Here is an 18,558-nt window from a genome sequence, read left to right as displayed (position 1 = left end):
CTTTGTGTAAAATTGGACCAGTTAGGCCTTTTATGTTTGGAATAATTCACCAGTGAATCTTTTGGGTTTTCTTCACAGAAAGTTTTTGTAAGATAGTTTCACTGATGAATTACACCAAATTATTTATATATGACAAAAGATTATTCAGGTTTTTTATTTGTTTTTGTGTTAGTTTTGCTAAATTGTATCTGTCCATTCCATAACTTTTCAAACATGTTGACATAAATTTGTTGATAATAGCCTTTAATTCCTTTTTAATGTCTGAAAGCTGTAATTCTATCCCCTTTTCATTTCTGATGGTGGTAATATGTGTGTTTTCTTCCTTTTTCTTCATCCTGTTAGGGATTTAGATATTTTTTCAAAGAAACTTTAGATATGTTAATTTTTTCAAAGAAAGGAGAACTTTACTCTCCTTTCTGATTCTTTAATTTCTGGTTTTATTCCCTTCTATTATATTTGAGTTTAATTTAATTCTAGTTTTTTGAGATAGATACTTGTATCAGGGCATGTCTTCTGCTATGCCCAGTCTACTTATAAGCCTATCCAGTCAGAACTTTCTGCCATTATCAGTAGCAATATGTTTAAGATATATGCAGAAAAATACTATTTATGTGTCTGTTATCTTAAGGTCCTGGGTCTTCCTTGGTGGAATGGAAACAAAACTGGACTGGGGAATCCAGACACCTAATTCCTAGTATTCAATTTTCGATCCTACCTCTATGACTTTTAAAAAGCCACTTAAGCTTTCTCGTCCTGAGTTTGGGGTATGTGTGTATAAATTCTTTTTTACTGAAATAATTATAGATTCAAAGTAAAAAAAAAAAAAATATGGGGAAATCCCATGTATCCCTCACTCAGTTTTCCCCAGTAGAAATCCAAGAGCTTATTCAGATTTCACCAATATGAATGGAATGTGTGTGTGTGTGTGTGTGTGTGTGTGTGTGTGTGTGTGTGTGTGTTTCTTTGCAGTTTGAGCACTTGTGTAGATGAATGGACCTACTACCACAATCAAGATACAGAACTGTTTCATCAGCACAAAAGAACTCCTTTAAACTACTTTGTATTCAGACCCAAACCTCTCCATCACTAGCCTCAACAAGTACAATATGTTTTCCATCTGTGTAATTTTTTTCAAGAATATTATATAAATGAAATCATACAGTATGTAACCTTCTGGAGATAGACTTTTTTTTCACTCAGCATAATCCCCTTGAGATCCATCCAAGTTGTGTGAAGCTGCGTCCTTTTTTATTGCTAACAGTGTGTTTGCTTTTCATCAAATGAAGTTCTCCTCTTCCTAGTTTGAGAGATTTTTTTTTTTTAATCATGAATATAGGTTTTGGATTTTGTCAGTTGCCTTTTCTGCATCAACTGATGTCCTAGCCTAGTCCATATGGTAGATCACACTGATTTTCAAATAATGGACCAGTCTTGCACATCTGGACTACATCTCCAGTCATGGTGATTGGTGGATTCAGTTTACTAATAGTTGCTTTTCTGTTACTTTCTCAACTATGAAATCTATTTTAAGGCTAATGTATTAAATCTGTAAGGTGTTAAAAATAGGCAAGGAACAAGAAACCAGTTTTTGTGTTTAGTCTAAGGCAGGTATATTATCAACATTAGCCATAAACCAAAGCCGTTCAGCAACATAAGAGACACAGATAGAAAGTACTGGTCGAGTGGCTTGGATGGGGCAGGGATCACATCCATTCTGCTGGATCAGAAACACTTCCTTCATTGCCCCCACATTTTTAGACTCTGGAAGAGTTTAAAGGACTAAGATTTGTTTCAGAGATGACTTGAAGAGAAGGGGCTGCCCTGGTTTTATGAAAAGAGAAGAGGTAAAAGGAAGTATTTAACCTTTAATGAGCTTTTATGCTGTGTCATTCACTGTTTTAACTTCCATGTATTAACTTACTTGACCACAAAGATTTCATGAGTTGGGTACCTATTATCAACATAATATACATGGTGAAATAGAGTTACAAATGAGCTCATTAATTGCCTGGAATTACATGGTATGTGGTGGAACTATGTCTGAATCCAGAACCCATGGTTTTTAATACTAAACTATACTGCCTCCAGAGACCAAAGAGTTTTGAAGAGTCTAGACAGCTATTGGGGTCAGATGGGGCTGAGAGCAACATTCTAGTGTAAACCTCACTTGACATCTTTTAGGCAAGCACCAAGTATCTTCTCAGCGATGCATCCATATGACATGAGGTCCCTATGTTATGGAAGGAGTGTGGTTATAAGGGAAGGAGAGAATCCAATTCATAAAATGTGAAAGACCAACCTTGCTTTATCTTTGAAAACATGTGGCACATTGTTAGCATTACATAAATATTGACAGCTTGATTTAACTAAAAGGTTTATTGAGTAATTACATCAGATGCTACTTGAAACACCTTATAGCTGTAATGTGTTTACTGTTCACAGTGATGAGTAATTTCAGATAAAATAATTCTACTCAAACAACTAGAAACACTCAGAATAAACAAGAGTGCTAGATAATGGAAATAAACAGTTTAAATTAAAAAAAAATGTTCAAATATAGAGATGTTTTCAGGTTCTAGCATGGGAAATGTTAACAATAAAGATGCCAATATTCCTGGTATCATTTCATCATCAATGTTAGTTCAATAAATCAAAATTGCAATGGAAATTTTAAGTGGAAAATGTCTTTACAGGAAGAGCCTTCCTTGTGGGTATATGACTAGAGGAGGCCACATGAACTTCCCCTGGGAAGAGGTGGGACTCAGAAGTAATTGAGCTGGACCAAGGACACATTTTCTCCTCTGGTTGTCCAGGATTGTGAAGTCCACAGGGAATGGAGTTCATGAACCACTTCAGCTAATTATGAGCTCTGCATCCAGCTCTCAAGGCCACAATACCATAATCAGCCTGTGTCTCCAACCTTTCAGGTTCCTAGTCCCTGTCTAGTGGGCTTCATACCTGTATCTCCTCGCAGAGTAGTAATCTCCATCAGGAGGCCTGGCTGGAGTCTGTCTGTCTGCCAGTCCTGGGGACAAACCCTCTGCCATTACCACTCACCAGGCAGGAGAGGGGCAGCACACTGTCCCTCCTTGGTCATGCACCAGCAAAGTCACAGCGTAGCCAGTGAGTGCCATGACAGATAGTGGATGGAGGAGGCACTGGGGGAGGACAGTTTCCTTATTGTCAGGACAAGCAGGACATTTGGGTTAGACAGATGGTAGGGCACCAACATGCAAAATTTCCACTCCAAGCAATATGAGGTTTACTCTCATTCAGTGTTCTGCTTTCCTCCCACACTGGTTCTAGCTCCCATAGGCATTACTCCCACATGGCATGGTCAGGTCTTTCTAAACTGTCCCTTGAGTACTCCAAAATCACAAAGTGATGATGATGATGATGATGAAGACAGTAAGTATGATATTAATTTTCATTGGTTTCCTAAGCGGCAGGCTGTAAGCTAAGTGTTTTGTGTAGATTGTTTCATTTCATCTGTATAACGACGCCCCAAGAAACAGGAACGCACATTATCATTTTACAGATGAAGAGGACACGGTATTTAAGTGTAGCTTGTATTAAGTCATGAAATAAAATGGGTATGAATTCAGATTTGAATCCTCACATCCAGACTCCAGACATAGGACACCTAGCCATTATTCCCTCCTACTAGTCCAGTCTGTCATTTTACTTGCTGGATCACTTCAGGCAGAGACATGCCCCCCCCCCCCCCCCCCCGTGCTTTTCCCTTTGGTGGTTTCCAGTAGACCCAAGGGGAGAGTAATAGGTATCCCTTGCTGCACCAGCTAGGCTATAGTAACAAGCTGTAGGAAAGATAGCTGAGATCAAGGTAGGGATCATAGAAGGATCAGCCGCTTGTTATTCAGGGCAGATCTCTCTTGTCCCTGCTCCTAGATTTTCCTTAAACTATCTTCCTCCTTTGTGCTAGTTGCAAGGATTAAATGGTATATTAGAAACTGTATATGTGATGAATGTGTACAGAAATGTCAAAATAAAGTTTAGATATTCTTATGATTAACAGTCTAGTTTCATACTATTTTATTAAAATATCCTGTAATCTCAAGGTACAGATTTCCCTGGATATCTGACACGACATTTTATTTTGTCCTTATACAAGTATACTGAGTATACTGAGTGAAGGGAAATGACTCGAGTCTCATTTCTGATTTTTGGTCTTTAGCACAGAACTGGCAACAAAAACAAATAAAAATCTCTGTTAAACATTAAATAGCCCCTTAGTTCACATGAACGTAGAGTCGGCGATATGGTTTATACCCACTGGATGCTTTCTTGGCTGTGCGTTTATCTTTTTCAGCAATATCCCACAGGACTACAGACAAGATAGAGTAGGCTTATGTGTTTCCATGGCACGGACTTTCTATGAACCTCTTGTTTTCTTTTTGTAATATATACATTATTCAGTTATCAAAAATTTGTGGAGATTTTAAATAATGAAAGGTTTAAAAGAGGGAGAAAGAGAAGATAAATTTTACTTTATGAACAGAGACACTTTTAGGATTTCACATTTAGGATATAGGATCATACCACGCTCAAGTTCCCTCGGACAAGAAAAGCTTTGACCTCTCTGTCATGTCATTAAATAAAAGTCATTAAATATTTCTCAAGATTAAATTTCATCAAACCAGCTACTGAAAAGTCACTTAATACTGATTAAAATACCATAACTGAATATTAAAAGCCAAACTTCCGGGGATATCATTTTCCCCATTTCTGGTAAAGAATGCTATCAGAAAGAGGTTGAGACATTTATGCATACTCCAAATTTAGTGTGTGAAAGATGTGGGGCTCAGACTTTGGTCTCCTGACTCCTGTCTCAGGGCTATGTCTCTTACATTAAAGCTGAATAAATATATATTTTTTCAAGCTTGCTTTGTCCCAGAGGAACAAATGGAGACAGAACCATTGGTTTCTCATCTTATGACTCAGTGAGGTTATCTGTGAATTAGGAGAATGGGCTAAGTGGTTCATAGAGGTCTTTCTGGCATGAATATTGTAGTTAATAGGATTTTCTATGAAGAGTAATGTTATTTCCATCTCACTATGAAAGTCTGAGATGTGCAAATATTGTTGACAATTTCATGTGAGCTATCATGGAATGAGATTACTAGATAGACTTTAGGGATATTCCTGATTCTATATCTCAGAAGTAAAAATGTAGGCACCTAATAGTAAAATTAAATGTGCACTGATTTGTACAATGCAAACAATCGTACTTCATATATATATGAATATGTATGTATATATGTCTGTATATATTATAGATATTCTCAGTTGTGTGATAATGGAGAAGTAAAAGAATGGGTTTTTTTTTTTTTGGCATTATGAACACTGAAAAATTTTTTTAAGTTTATTTGTTTATTTTGAGAGAGAGAGAGAGAGAGAGTGAGCGAACACCCGGGAGGGGCACAGAGGGAGAGAGAGAGAATCTCAAGCATGCTCCACAGTGTCAGCATGGAGCCTCGTGCAGGGTTCGAACTCACGAACCGTGAGATCATGACCTGAGCCTAAATCAAGAGTCAGCCTTAACCAACTGAGCTACCTAGGTGCCCCTATGAACAGTTTTTAAATGGCAACAGATGGTAAATTGATAAAAGTTACAGGTTAGAATATAATGGATACAAAATCCATCCAGGTAACAGAAAAGTATCGCTTACAAAAGTAAATCTGTTTCAAGTGGCTAAAGAATTCAGACACCCCATTTTGATAATTACACAGAATTTTCATAGGAAGGAATTGAAAAATAAAAATAAGTCTATTCCTCTGGCAGAACTATGCATCACTAAAGTGTTTGAACCAGGTAGGTCACAGAAGTCTTTCACAGAGGGGTGCCTGGGTGGCTCAGTCGGTTAAGTGGCCGACTTCAGCTCAGGTCATGATCTCACACTCCGTGAGTTTGAGCCCCGCGTCGGGCTCTGTGCTGACAGCTCAGAGCCTGGAGCCTGTTTCAGATTCTGTGTCTCCCTATCTCTGACCCTCCCCCGTTCATGCTCTGTCTCTCTCTCTGTCTCAAAAATAAATAAACGTTAAAAAAAAAAAAAAAAAAAAAGAAGTCTTTCACAGAAACATTTAAAGTTTAATGAGAGTATTTCAGGGACAACATGTGTAGTATTATACTTTTCAGCTATGTTTTCAGGAAGACTGTTTATGGATATGAACTCAATCCTAACACCATGGAAACATTGGCAGGAAAAATATACCTGCCAAATTCATGACAGTGGTTGCCTTTGTGGGATAAGTATGCCCAGGAACAAGGTCATGAAGGGAGAGTAAGAAAACTGAAATTTTATTGGTAATATTGCAAATCTGTATAAATATAAGTTTTTTTTTTTAAGTTTGTTTACTTAGAGACAGAGATAGTGGGGGATAAGGGCAGAGACAGAGAGAGGAGAGAGAAACCCAAGCAGGCTCCACATTACCAGCATGGAGCCCGATGCAGGGACCGATCCCACAAACTGTCAGATCATGACCTAAGCCCAAGTCAGATGCTTAACGGACTGAGCCACCCACGTGCCCCTGAATGTTCACATTTTTTAAAAGTTTTACTTATTTAAGTAATCTCTACATGCAACATGGGGCTCGAGCTCATAACCCAGAGATCAAGAGTCACATTCTTTTCCGACTGAGCCAGCCAGGTGCCCCTGAATGTTTACATTTTTAATATAGTGGGTATTAATATTAGTAGATAAAATTAATGGGGCATTTACCAAGTGGTAATATTCTAAGGCAAAGATTCTCAACTGTGGCTGTATGTTACAATTACAGTAACAGTCTGTACAATTACAGCAGACTCACATGTAGAGATTCTGATTTAACTGGTTCTAGTTCTGATTTAACCTGTAGCCATGCTATTTAAGGTATTTTAAAAGACATACAGATAATTACAATGGTCAATGAGGAGTGAGACCCATTGGCCTAAGCACTTTATTATTTAATTTTTTTATTGTGTGATTTCATTTTTTAATATTTTTATTAGAGTATAATTAAAATACAGTGTTATATTAGTTTCAGGTGTCCAATATAGTGGTTCAACAATCTATACATGTCTCCGTGCTCATCAAGATAAGTGTACTCTTAATCCACTTATTATTCCCCCCTCTCCCACCCACCTTTTAAATTTAATTTTTATGGGGTGTCTGGGTGGCTCAGTTGGTTAAGCATCCAACTTCAGCTCAGGTCATGATCTCACGGTTTGTGAGTTCGAGCCCCGTGTTGGAGTCTGTGCTGACGGCTTGGAGCCTGGGGCCTGCTTCGGATTCTCTGTCTCCATCTCTCTCTGCCCCTCCCCTGCTCACGGTCTGTCCCTCTCTGTCTCTCAATAATAAATAAGCGTTAAAAAAAATTTAATTTTTTACAACAACACTATAAGGTAGTTCCATTTCCTCTTTTAAGCGTTTATTTGTTTTTGAGAGAGAGAGTACAAGCAAGCAAGCGGGGGAGGAGCAGAGAGAGAGGGAGACAGAGGATCCAAAGCAGGTTCTGCTCTATCAGCCAAGAGCCAGATGCAGGGCTTGAACCCATGAACTGTGAGATCATGACCTGAACCAAAGTTGGACACTTAACCAACTGACCCATCCAGGGGGCCTGTATGTCCATTTTTTAAAAAATGTTCATTTATTTTTGAGAGAGCGAGTGAGCTGGGGAGGGGCAGAGAGAGTGGGGGGGGATCAGAAACAGGTTCTGCACTGACAGCAGTGAACCCGATGTGGGGCTCCAACTCACAAACCCAGAGATCATGACCTGAGTGGAAGTTGGATGCTCAACCGACTGAGCCACCCAAGCGCCCCTAAGGTAGTTCCATTTTGTCCCCATTTTATACATGAAGAAATGATTCAGGTTTTTATAATATTATTCTCTGTACTTTGGTCTTTTGCATTTTTCTCAAATCACATTGTTACCTGCCAGGAGGTCCAAGTTGCCTTCAGGGAGCTGATTTAAGAAGTGTAAGTTCTTAATTAGGGTTAAGAAGACTGGATTTCAGACATAGCTTTGGGATTTCCCCTGGTTGTAAAACCTTGACTGTAAATAAGAGGGTTGATTTGATAAGGAAACAATGCTTCACAAATTTTAGAATTAGAAACTTTATTAAACACTTTTACCAAGCCACTATGTGATGGAGACAAGAAATGCCAACGGCAGTCACGAAGACAGTCCCTGAAATGGTGTGAAGTTAATACAAATAACCCTGCATAAAAAGTCTAGGGTTAAGATTAATATCAAAAAGATTTTTTTTATTTTAATTTTTTTAAACATTTATTTTTGAGAGACAGAGTATGAGCAGGGGAGGAGCACAGAGAGAGGGAGACACAGAATCTGAAGCAGGCTCCAGGCTCCGAGCTGTCAGCACAGAGCCTGACCCAGGGCCCGAACCCACAAACCACGAGATCATGACCTGAGCCGAAGTCGGATGTTTAACCGACTGAGCCACCCAGGTGCCCCCATTATCAAAAAGACTTTTAAAAGGCAACTCACATTTAAGTGAGCACTCATTCCTTTTTTTTTTTTTTTTTTTTTAAAGCAGACTCCATGCCCAAAGTGGGACTTGAACTCATAATGTCAGGATAAACAGTTGCATGCTCTACTGACTGAGCCAACCAGGTGCCCCGTGAGCATTCATTTCCATTGAGGATAGGTATCAGAAAACCAAATAAGGATGAAAATCCATGAAAATAGATATCATATTAAATTCTAACTGATTAGGAGTGCCTGGGTGGCTCAGTCGGTTTTGCATTTGACTTCAGCTCAGGTCATGATTTCACAGTTCAGGAGTTCGAGTCCCGTGTCAGGCTCTGTGCTGACAGCTCAGAGCCTGGAGCCTGTTTCAGATTCTGTGTCTCCCTCTCTCTCTGCCCCTCCTTCCCTCATGCTCTGTCTCTCTCTCCTCCAAAAATGAATAAACAGTAAAAAAATTTTTTTAGTTCTAACTGATTAAATATATTTGACTTTAATTTAGAATGCAGGTAACATTACAGAATATTTATAAATATTTTAAATTAAAAGAATTTCTTGCGCTGCATATAGATAAATTATATTTGCTTCCTAGTGTTTTTCATTGGAGTGATTTTTTTGGGGGGAAGGTGGGAGAAAGATACTTCTTTCATATATTTGCTTCAGCAGAGGGGACTGATATTTTACTGTGTTCATTGATTTATTTACTCTAAGTGGCCTTGTTCCTCTATCACACTTCGGTTCAGTCTCTCTAAAATGTGTTTAATTTTTTTTTAATGTTTATTTATTTTTGAGAGAGAGAGAGACAGAGAGAGAGAGACAGAGACAGAGACAGAGCATGAATGGGGAAGAGGGAGAGAGAGAGAGAGTGAGATCCAGAATCTGAAACAGGCTCCAGGCTCTGAGCTGTCAGCACAGGGCCCAACGTGGGGCTCCAACTCAGGAGCCATGAGATCATGGCCTAAGCCGAAGTTGGACACTCAACCTACTGAATCACCCAGGCTCCCCTCTAAAGTGTGTTTATATAGAAACAGGTAACTAGCCAAGAAATCAATGAGGAAAGAGTTCTGAGAGGAGATGAGTTTGCCACCACTGAGAAATGTAGCTGGAAGTACTGGAGTATACAGTCCTCAAGTGTGAATGCTTTATTTTGATTTGCTTGAATACAAAATACAGACACACTTGCTGCCTGTTTGCTTGTTCCATTTATTCCAAGATTCTTTTCCTTCCTGGGAGGCGTCTCAGCCACATGGGATTAAAGACTCTAACACTCATCTCAGAATTATTCCTCCTGAGACTTTTGGAGGATCCAGAATGGCAGCCTCTCCTCTTTGGGATGTTCCTGTCCATGTACCTGGTCACTGTGCTCAGGAACCTGCTGATCATCCTGGCCGTCAGCTCTGACCCCCACCTCCACACCCCCATGTACTTCTTCCTCTCCAACCTGTCCTTGGCTGACATCGTTTCACCTCTACTACTGTCCCCAACATGATTGCGGACATCCATACTCACAGAAGAATCATCTCCTATGTAGCCTCAGATGTCTATTTTTATTCTTTTTGGATGTTAAGACAATCTACTGACCGCAATGGCCTATGATCGGTTTGTGGCCATCTGTCATCCCTTGCACTACCCACCTCTGTGGCTTGCTGGTTTTGGTGTCTTTTTTCATCAGCTTTTCACCAGTTGCACAGTCTGATGGTGTCACAGCTTACCTTCTTCACAGATGTGGAAATATACCTCATTTCCGTCATGGCCCTTCTCAGCTATTCAAACTTGCCTCCTTGGAAATCCCCACCAATAACCTATGAATTTATTTTACTGGTGCCATTTTTGGTGGTGTTCCACTCTCAGGGATCCTTTTCTCTTATACTCAAATTGTTGCCTCCATTCCAAGAGTCCCATCCACAGGTGGGAAGTAACAAAGCCTTTCCTACCTGTGGCTCTCACCTGTTAGTTACTGGCTTATTTTCTGCAACAGGTCTTGGAGTGTACCTCAGTTTAGCTGTCTCATTTTCCCAGGAAGGGTGAGGTGGCCTTGGTGGTGTATACTGTGGTCACCCCCATGCTCACTCCCCTTCATCTAGTCTGAGGTACAGGGCCATCAAGAGGGCCACAGAGAGGTACCTCAGAACAGCCCATTCTCAATACTTGTCCCCCTTTTTTAGTGTGGGAGCTGGAAAAGTCAGTCAAACCAAACACTTGGAACTGGAAATTCTGCCCATTTGGTTCCATAATTTTGGTAGTTTTTGTGGCTTTCAATCTGTTCAGTGCTTCATATCTGAATATTGCTTATTTTGATACATCTTAAGTGGGATTGAGGGAGTTTTGTGGGATCCTACCTACATTAGAGTCAATGCATGAATGAATCATATTGTAACTATAGAACTTTATTTCTCATCTATGACCCAGGCATTCTTTTTTTTTTTTTTTTTTTTTTTTTTTTTTAATAATTACAATTGGGGCACTGGGTGGCTCCGTTGGTCAAATGTCTGACTCTTGATTTCAGCTCAGGTCGTAATCTCACAGTCTGTGGGTTTGAGCCCCTGCATCAGGCTCCATGCTGGCAGTGCAGAGCCTGCTTGAGATTCTCTCTGCCCCTTCCCTGCTCACTCAATTTCTCAAACTAAATAAATAAACTTAAAAATAAACTTAAAAAATGTGATGACTGCTTCTCACCACAGATTATGGTTTAATTGGACTGAAGTATAGCCTTAGCATAAGGGTTTAAAAATTATCCTGGTTGGCTCTCATGCATAACCAAGGTTGAGGGCTACTGATCTAACTACATGTTTTGTTCAGAGATAACTAGTACGTTTGGGTCTTTTAATGCTCATGAGAAGGTGCTGAAGTTCTTAAAGTAATCTGAGCTCATAAGAGAGATGATGTGAAAAAGTCCACCCTAGCAACAGCCAGGGTGATTTTTCCTAAAATTCCCGATATTCCTTTGCATATATTCTCCTTCCATGCCATACAACTAGTCATCTGTGCTGGTGAATTAGATATTGTCACCTTGCTGCAAACTCACCTATCTATACTTTACTTTAAAACCTTTGTCTTGTCTCGACACATCTGTCTTTGGGCTCTGTTCTGTGTCCACTATATGGTACATGGTAAAGGCCACTTCCTTTAGAGATGTCACGTACAGTTTCTGAGACAATAATTGGGGACTCTTTGAAACCTGCCTAATAAGTTGTTTAATTTACTTACCCTTTGGCCACTAAGCTAAGTCATCTATCAGCATCACTGACCAGGAACTTTAATACTGGAGGAGGGTAGTCCTTTATAGAGGAGAAAGCCATACTAGCCAGTGAGAAGAAATACATCCTATTAAAAATGACTAAATTACGGTTTTGATTCCTTGTTTTCAGGAACTGAGATAAAATACTTTGGGTCTGATCTACTCTGGAACAATGAATAGGGTGTGTCTCTATTTCTGAAAACCTAAATAATGGGCAAAAATGCTTGGAATTTGCCAAGATAATTGTGATGGTTAATTTTATGTGTCAACTTGGCTGGGCCATAGTGCCCAGATATTTGGTCAAACATTGTTCTGGATGTCTCTATGAAAGTATTTTTTGGGTGAGATTAACATTTAGATCAGTGGACTTTGAGTAAAGCAGATTACCCTCTATAATATAGGTGGGCTTTATCCACTCAGTTGAAGGCCTTAATAGAACAAAGACTGACCTTCCAGAGGGAGCGAGAATCCTGCCAGCAAACTGTCTTTGGACTTGAATTGCAGTTCTTCCTGTGTTTCCTGCCTGCTAGCCTACCCTGCATAATTGGAGCTTACGAAGCCTCCACAATCATGTGAACCAACTTCTTAAGTCTCTCTTTATATATAAATATATACATATCCTGTTGGGTCTCTTTCTCCAGAGAACGCTGACTGATACAGTAATACTGATGTTGATATCTCATTTAACATTCTCCCCACAGGTGATGCTTTCTTTTTCTTCTTCAGATTCAAAATTTAGAATGAGTGCTAATTGATTAACACTAGGCATGGAGGTGAAAGCCTGGATAGGGAGATGTGTCAGGTAGGTAGGTCCACAGTAGCTATCTAAGAGTGGTGCTAATACCCTTGATATGAGAGAGGCACCACAGATAATAGAAAGGGTATGGGACTCAAAGACACAATTCTATCTCATCTCAACAACAATTTGAAACCTGTGGCAAATCAGTGTACTTCAGATTCCTCATCAGTGAAAAGGTAACCTATGGAATGGGAGAAAACATTTGCAAACCCTATGACTGATCACTGGTTAATCTCCAAAATATGCAAGAACTCCTACAATTCAATGGTAAACAACAACAACAACAACAACAACAACAACTAATTTGTTTAAAAAAAAAATGGGTTAAGGACTTAAATAGACATTTCTCCAAAGGAGATATATAAGTAGCTAAAAAGTATATGAAAAGGTGCTCAATATCACTCACTATTCATCAAAGGAATGCAAATCAAAACCACAATGAGATGTCACTTCACACCTGTCCTGTTGGTGTGTGTGTGTGTGTGAGAGAGAGAGAGAGTATCTCCAAAAGAATTGAAATCAAGATCCCAAAGAGAGATCTATGTTCCCTGTAGTACTACTCAAAATAGCCAAGATCTGGGAACAACCTAAATGTCCACTGACAGATGAATGGATAAAAAAAACTGTGATCTATCTATCTATCTATCTATCTAGTATATATACATATATATACTATCCAGCCTGAAGAAAGAAGGACATTCTGTCATTTGAAACAACATGGTGAGCCTTAAGGAGATTATGCTAAATGAAATAAGCCAATCACAGAAAGATAAATACTGCATGACTCCGTTTATGTATCTAAAATAGTAAAATTCATAGAGTCAGAGTAGAGTTGTGGCAGGAGGGGGAAATGGGCAATCAAAGGGCATAAAGTTTCAGTCAAGCAAGATGAATAAGCTCTAGAGATGTACAACATTGTACCTAAAGTTGACAATAATATATGAATACTTCAAAGTTTGTTAAAAGGGTAGATCTCATGTTAAGTGTTCTCAGAGCCACAAATATTAACTGAGAAAATGGAAGTACTACCAGATTCCTGATATAGAGGTCCTAATTCTCCCTAAATTGTTCAGTAATTTGAATGCATTTGATGAATGATAAACTCACATTTATGTATATTAATTTAAAAATTAAGTCTCAGTTTTTTATTGATATATGAAACCTGAAAATCAGAAGCGTACAGGTGCTATTCCCCCTGAGAAGTGGAAGGCCTCAGAGCCGACAAAAGACATTTCCTTTCTCTATGTTCCTGGTCCATTAATATTAACAAGTCTTCAGAGATTGGGAGAACACAGACCAATTTGGCTAATTAGGAGCTCTGTACATTGAGCTTTCAGGCCCACACAACTATAAATAATTGGCTTGTGCTCTGCAGACTTTCAGTTGGCCTGTCCCAGCCCAGTTGGATCTGTATGTGTGTCCTCTCTTCCCAGAATCATTATATGCATCAAGGGGTCCATACCTGACTCTGTCTTCCTGCAGGTCCTGAGAACAGAGCCTGAGCCTTCATCACTCACCAGGCATAAGAAGGGTGATGGATCGTCATTCCTTTGTTATTCCCCAACACAGAGGCAGCACAGTGCCGTGAGTGATGCTGGGGATATTGGATACAGGAATGGCTTGGGGAGCGTTGTTTCTTCATCATCAGGATAAGCAGGATAGTTGGAGAAGCCAGATGGAAGGGGGCCATATGTAGTTTCAGCTCAGAGGCTGTGAGGTTTATGTTCTTGGTTCTGGTGGGAATCTGAAAATTCTCAAAGTTCTGCTTTCCTCCCACACTGGTTCTAGCTCCTGTAGGAAGCTTTCTAAATACTTCTTTAAAAAAAATTTTTTTTTAACGTTTATTTTTGAGAGAGAGACAGAGCATGAGCGGGGGAGGGGCAGAGGGAGAGAGGAAGACAAAGAATCCGAAGCAGGTTCCAGGCTCTGAGCTGTCAGCCCAGAGTCCGACGCAGGGCTCAAACTCACAAACTGCAATATCATGACCTGAGCCAAAGTCAGAAGCCCAACTGAATGAGCCACCCAGACGCCCCTCCTGTAAGAACCTTTCTAACCAGAGCAGGAAACAAGTCCCTCTAAACCATCTCTTAAACATTCCAAAATGATCATGAAAGTGGAAGATGAGCAGGGGAATGATGCCAGATGACTATGTACTTGATATCATGAAGCCTTTTTAAGGATTCGCAAGTACCAGGCTCTGAAATAAAGTGCTTTATGTAGCCTGTTTTTTTCACCTACGTAGTCACCCCTAAAATATGTGTACACATTATTGTTCTTTTAAAGAGGAGAGGATTATAGCCTTTTAATGTAACTTGTACCAGGTCATGGGATAGAATGGGATGAAGCCAGGTTTGAATCAAACGGTCTGTCTCCAGACATAGTGCCCCTGGCCAGTATTCTCTCCTTGCCAATGCAACCAACCACTTCACTTCTCTGGTCATTCCACCCATACACTCTCTGCTCACTGTGCTCTTCTATTTGGAGGTAACTGGTAAACCACAGTGGTGAGCCGTTGGTGTATCATCTATAGGGAGGTTGTCTGAGATCGCTGGCCCAGATCACAGAAAGAGCCGGCTCATGACAGTACAGCTTAGGGTAGGTCTTTCTCTGGCCCTGGCTCCTGGACTTTGCCTCAGTTGTCCACTTCCTCCTCCATTCTCTATTTCTTTCTTCTTTTCTTTTCTTTTCTTTCTTTCTTTCTTTCTTCTTTTTCTTTTTTCTTTCTTTCTTTTCTTTTTTCTTCTTTTCTTTCTTTCCTTTTTTTCTTCTTTTTCTTTCTTCTTTTCTTTCTTTCTTTTCTTTTCTTTTCTTTCTTTCTTTTCTTTTTTTGTTCTTTCTTTTCTTTCTTCTTTCTTTCTTTCTTTCTTTCTTTCTTTCTTTCTTTCTTTCAGAGATCACAAGTGGGGAAGAGGGGCAGAAAGAATCTTAAGCAGACTCCGTGCCCAGAGTGGAGTCGGCCATAGGACTGGATCCTATGACCATGAGATCATGACCTGAGCCAAAATCAAAAGTCAGACTCTTAACTGACTGGGCCACCCAGGTGCCCCTCCTACCCCATGCTTATAATTTAGCCCTTCTCCATTTCAAAGGGAGACATAACGTCAATGTCTCAGTTTCTATCCACAATCAGGAAACCAGAAATTATTAAAAGATGTACAATAGATGTGTTATTGTGAAGACCTGTGGATCCCTGCTTTAAAGTTTCTGAGTTTTAACGGAGTGAAGAAGTAAAATGCATGTGCCTCAGAACCATAATATAATTTTTTTAAAACAAAGATTGCTGGAAATCTGCATTTCTTTTTTTTTTAATGTTTATTTATTTTTGAGAGAGAGAGAGAGAGAGAGAGAGAGAGGGAGAGAGAAGAACCAGGGAAGGGGCAGAGAGATAGGGAGACAGAAGATCCAAATCAAGCTCTGCATTGACAGCAGAAAGCTCAATGTGGGACTTGAACTCACGAACCTCGAGATCATGACCTGAGCTGAAGTCAGACACTGAACCAACTGAGCCACCCAGGTGCCCCATTCGTAATATAATTTTAAGTCCTATGTTCTCTACTTATTATCTCGTGACCTGGAGCAGGTCCTTAGTATCTCTGAGCCTCAAAACTGTCATCTGAATAGATTCCTAGTTGATACTACTCCACCGAGTAAGGACTAAATAGATAATGAATACTAACAATGTCGTTAAATATGTGATGGATCCATACAGTAAGGGCAAAAATTTAGATATTATTATTGATAATGTTGGTTAATATTGTTAATACCAAGCTTTATTATACCATTCAACCCAAATATCCTGTGATCTGATTGATTTTCAATGGATACTAATAAAAATTTCAATTTTTGTCCCTGTACAAGTATTCAGTACTTGGAAGGGAATAACTGAGTCACATTCATTTCTGATTCTCCAGAACTTATATTATCTTTGTCCCAGAGTAGGCAACAACAACGAAACCCTCAAGTATGTTAAATATTGAATAGACCCTTCTTTGAGTCACAGGAACGAAGCATAGTCAATATGGCTTGCACAAACTGCCGCTTTCCTGCTTGACCCTTCATCCATCGTGGGGACATCCCATAGGACAAGGGATAAGAAAAAATACCACTTGTTTGTATCTATGTCATAAACTTTCAATAGGATCTATTATTTTCTATTTAATAGCATCTACAACATTCAGTTACTAAGAAATCGTTACAGTGATTTTCATAAGTATCGAAAAGAAAAGGGAGAATGAGAAGGGGAAGATAAATTTTACTGTGTCAGCTTAGACACATTTTAAGATTCCTAGCACCTTGAGAAGAGAGCCTTCAGATTTTCTCCATATAATCAAGTAAAAGGTGATTCAAATGTGCATAGGATTGCATTTCATCAAGAAACCCACTATTACAATAATGATTCAAATTCTGGATACAAAGTGACCAAATATTTATTAAGTTCCTCTTCCTTTAAATGCCACACATCTCTAGAGATGGCTCTTATCCTCTCCATTTCCAGAGAAGGGAGTCCAACACAGAGAGGTTCAGTGATTTACACATATTTCTGTGAATTAGGTTACTGTGGTTTTGGGGAGTACTTACAGCACTAATATAGTGAATTATAGGATTTCCTATGAATAGTAATGCACTTTACAGCCAAGTTTGAAAATCTGAGATATGGAAATATATTCCCTACATAAAATGTGAATATTTAAATGGAGCTATCACAGAATGACTATTATTAGATACTTGAGAAATATTTCTGATTCTATACCTTAAAAAATTTTTTTTTTAAACGTTTATTTATTATTGAGAGACAGAGAGATACAGAGCATGAGCATGGGAGGGGCACAGAGAGGAGGAGACACAGAATCCAAAGCAGGCTCCAGAGTCCGAGCTGTCAGCACAGAGCCACCGCAAGGCTCGAACTCACAAACCACGAGATCATGACCTGAGTCAAAGTCGGACGCTTAACCGAGCTACCCAGGTGCTCCTGATTCTATACCTTAATAATTGCATATAGTTGTACCAACTAATTTTTCTACTGGGAAAACAAATGTAGGCAATAAATAGTGAAATTGGACTTGCACTGATTTTTACAACACAAACAACTATTTTCCATGCACATGTCATATAGAAATTCTCACCTGCATGATATGCAAAAAGGATTTTCATAGAGTTATTGAAATAAGGAATTGACAAATAAAATGAAGTTAATTCCTCGGATAGTACTATGTATCACTTAAAGTATTATATCTAGATTTAAACACAATGTAGTAAACAAGAACACTTTAGATGCAGTGTATGTAGTAATATATTGTTTAGGTAAATTTTCAAGAAAAGTTTGTAAATATGTAAATAAGTACTAACATTATGGAAACACCGACAGAAAATATACTCACCTAATTGATGACAGTGGTTGCTTTGGGTGCAGGTGTGCAGGGCAATTAGATTCTGCAGGAATTTATTTATTTATTCATTTTATTTATTTATTTATTTATTTATTAATTAATTAATTTCTAATTTACATCCAAGTTAGCATGTAGTGCAATAATGATTTCAGGAGTAGATTCCAGTGACTTATCCCCTACGTATAACACCCAGTGGTCATCCCAACACGTGTCTTCCTTAATACCCCTTACCCATTTCATTTAGCCCATCCCCGCCCCCCCACAGTCCATCCAACAACCCTCAGTTTGTTCTCTGTATTTAAGAATCTCTATGGTTTGTCCCCCTCCCTGTTTTTACATTATTTTTGCTTCCCTTCTCTTATGTCCATCTGTTTTGTATCTTAAATTTCACTTACGAGTGAAGTCATATATTTGTCTTTCTCTGAGTTGGTTTGCTTAGCATAACAACCTCTAGTTCCATCCACATAGTTGCAAATGGCAAGATTTCATTCTTTTTGGTTGCCAAGTAATATTCCATTGTGTGTGTGTGTATGTGTGTGTGTGTGTGTGTATATATATATATGTATATATATATACATATACATATATATATATACACACATACATATACATATACATATACATATACATATATATGTGTATGTATATAT

The 18,558-nt window shown here is 39.0% G+C and overlaps 1 pseudogene; it reads left to right on the top strand.

Annotated features, from left to right (window-relative positions):
• The first annotated feature begins 9,730 nt into the window (after positions 1-9,730).
• LOC132674376 (olfactory receptor 7E178-like) lies at positions 9,731-12,298 on the top strand (annotated as a pseudogene).
• Positions 12,299-18,558: the final 6,260 nt, after the last annotated feature.

This window comes from Panthera onca, chromosome A2 (genome assembly GCF_046562875.1).
Source record: "Panthera onca isolate mPanOnc1 chromosome A2, mPanOnc1 haplotype 2, whole genome shotgun sequence".
NCBI classification, from domain to species: Eukaryota; Metazoa; Chordata; class Mammalia; order Carnivora; family Felidae; genus Panthera; species Panthera onca.
The sequence above is the reverse complement of the archived record's forward strand: the minus strand, read 5'-3'. Positions and strand labels throughout refer to the sequence as shown.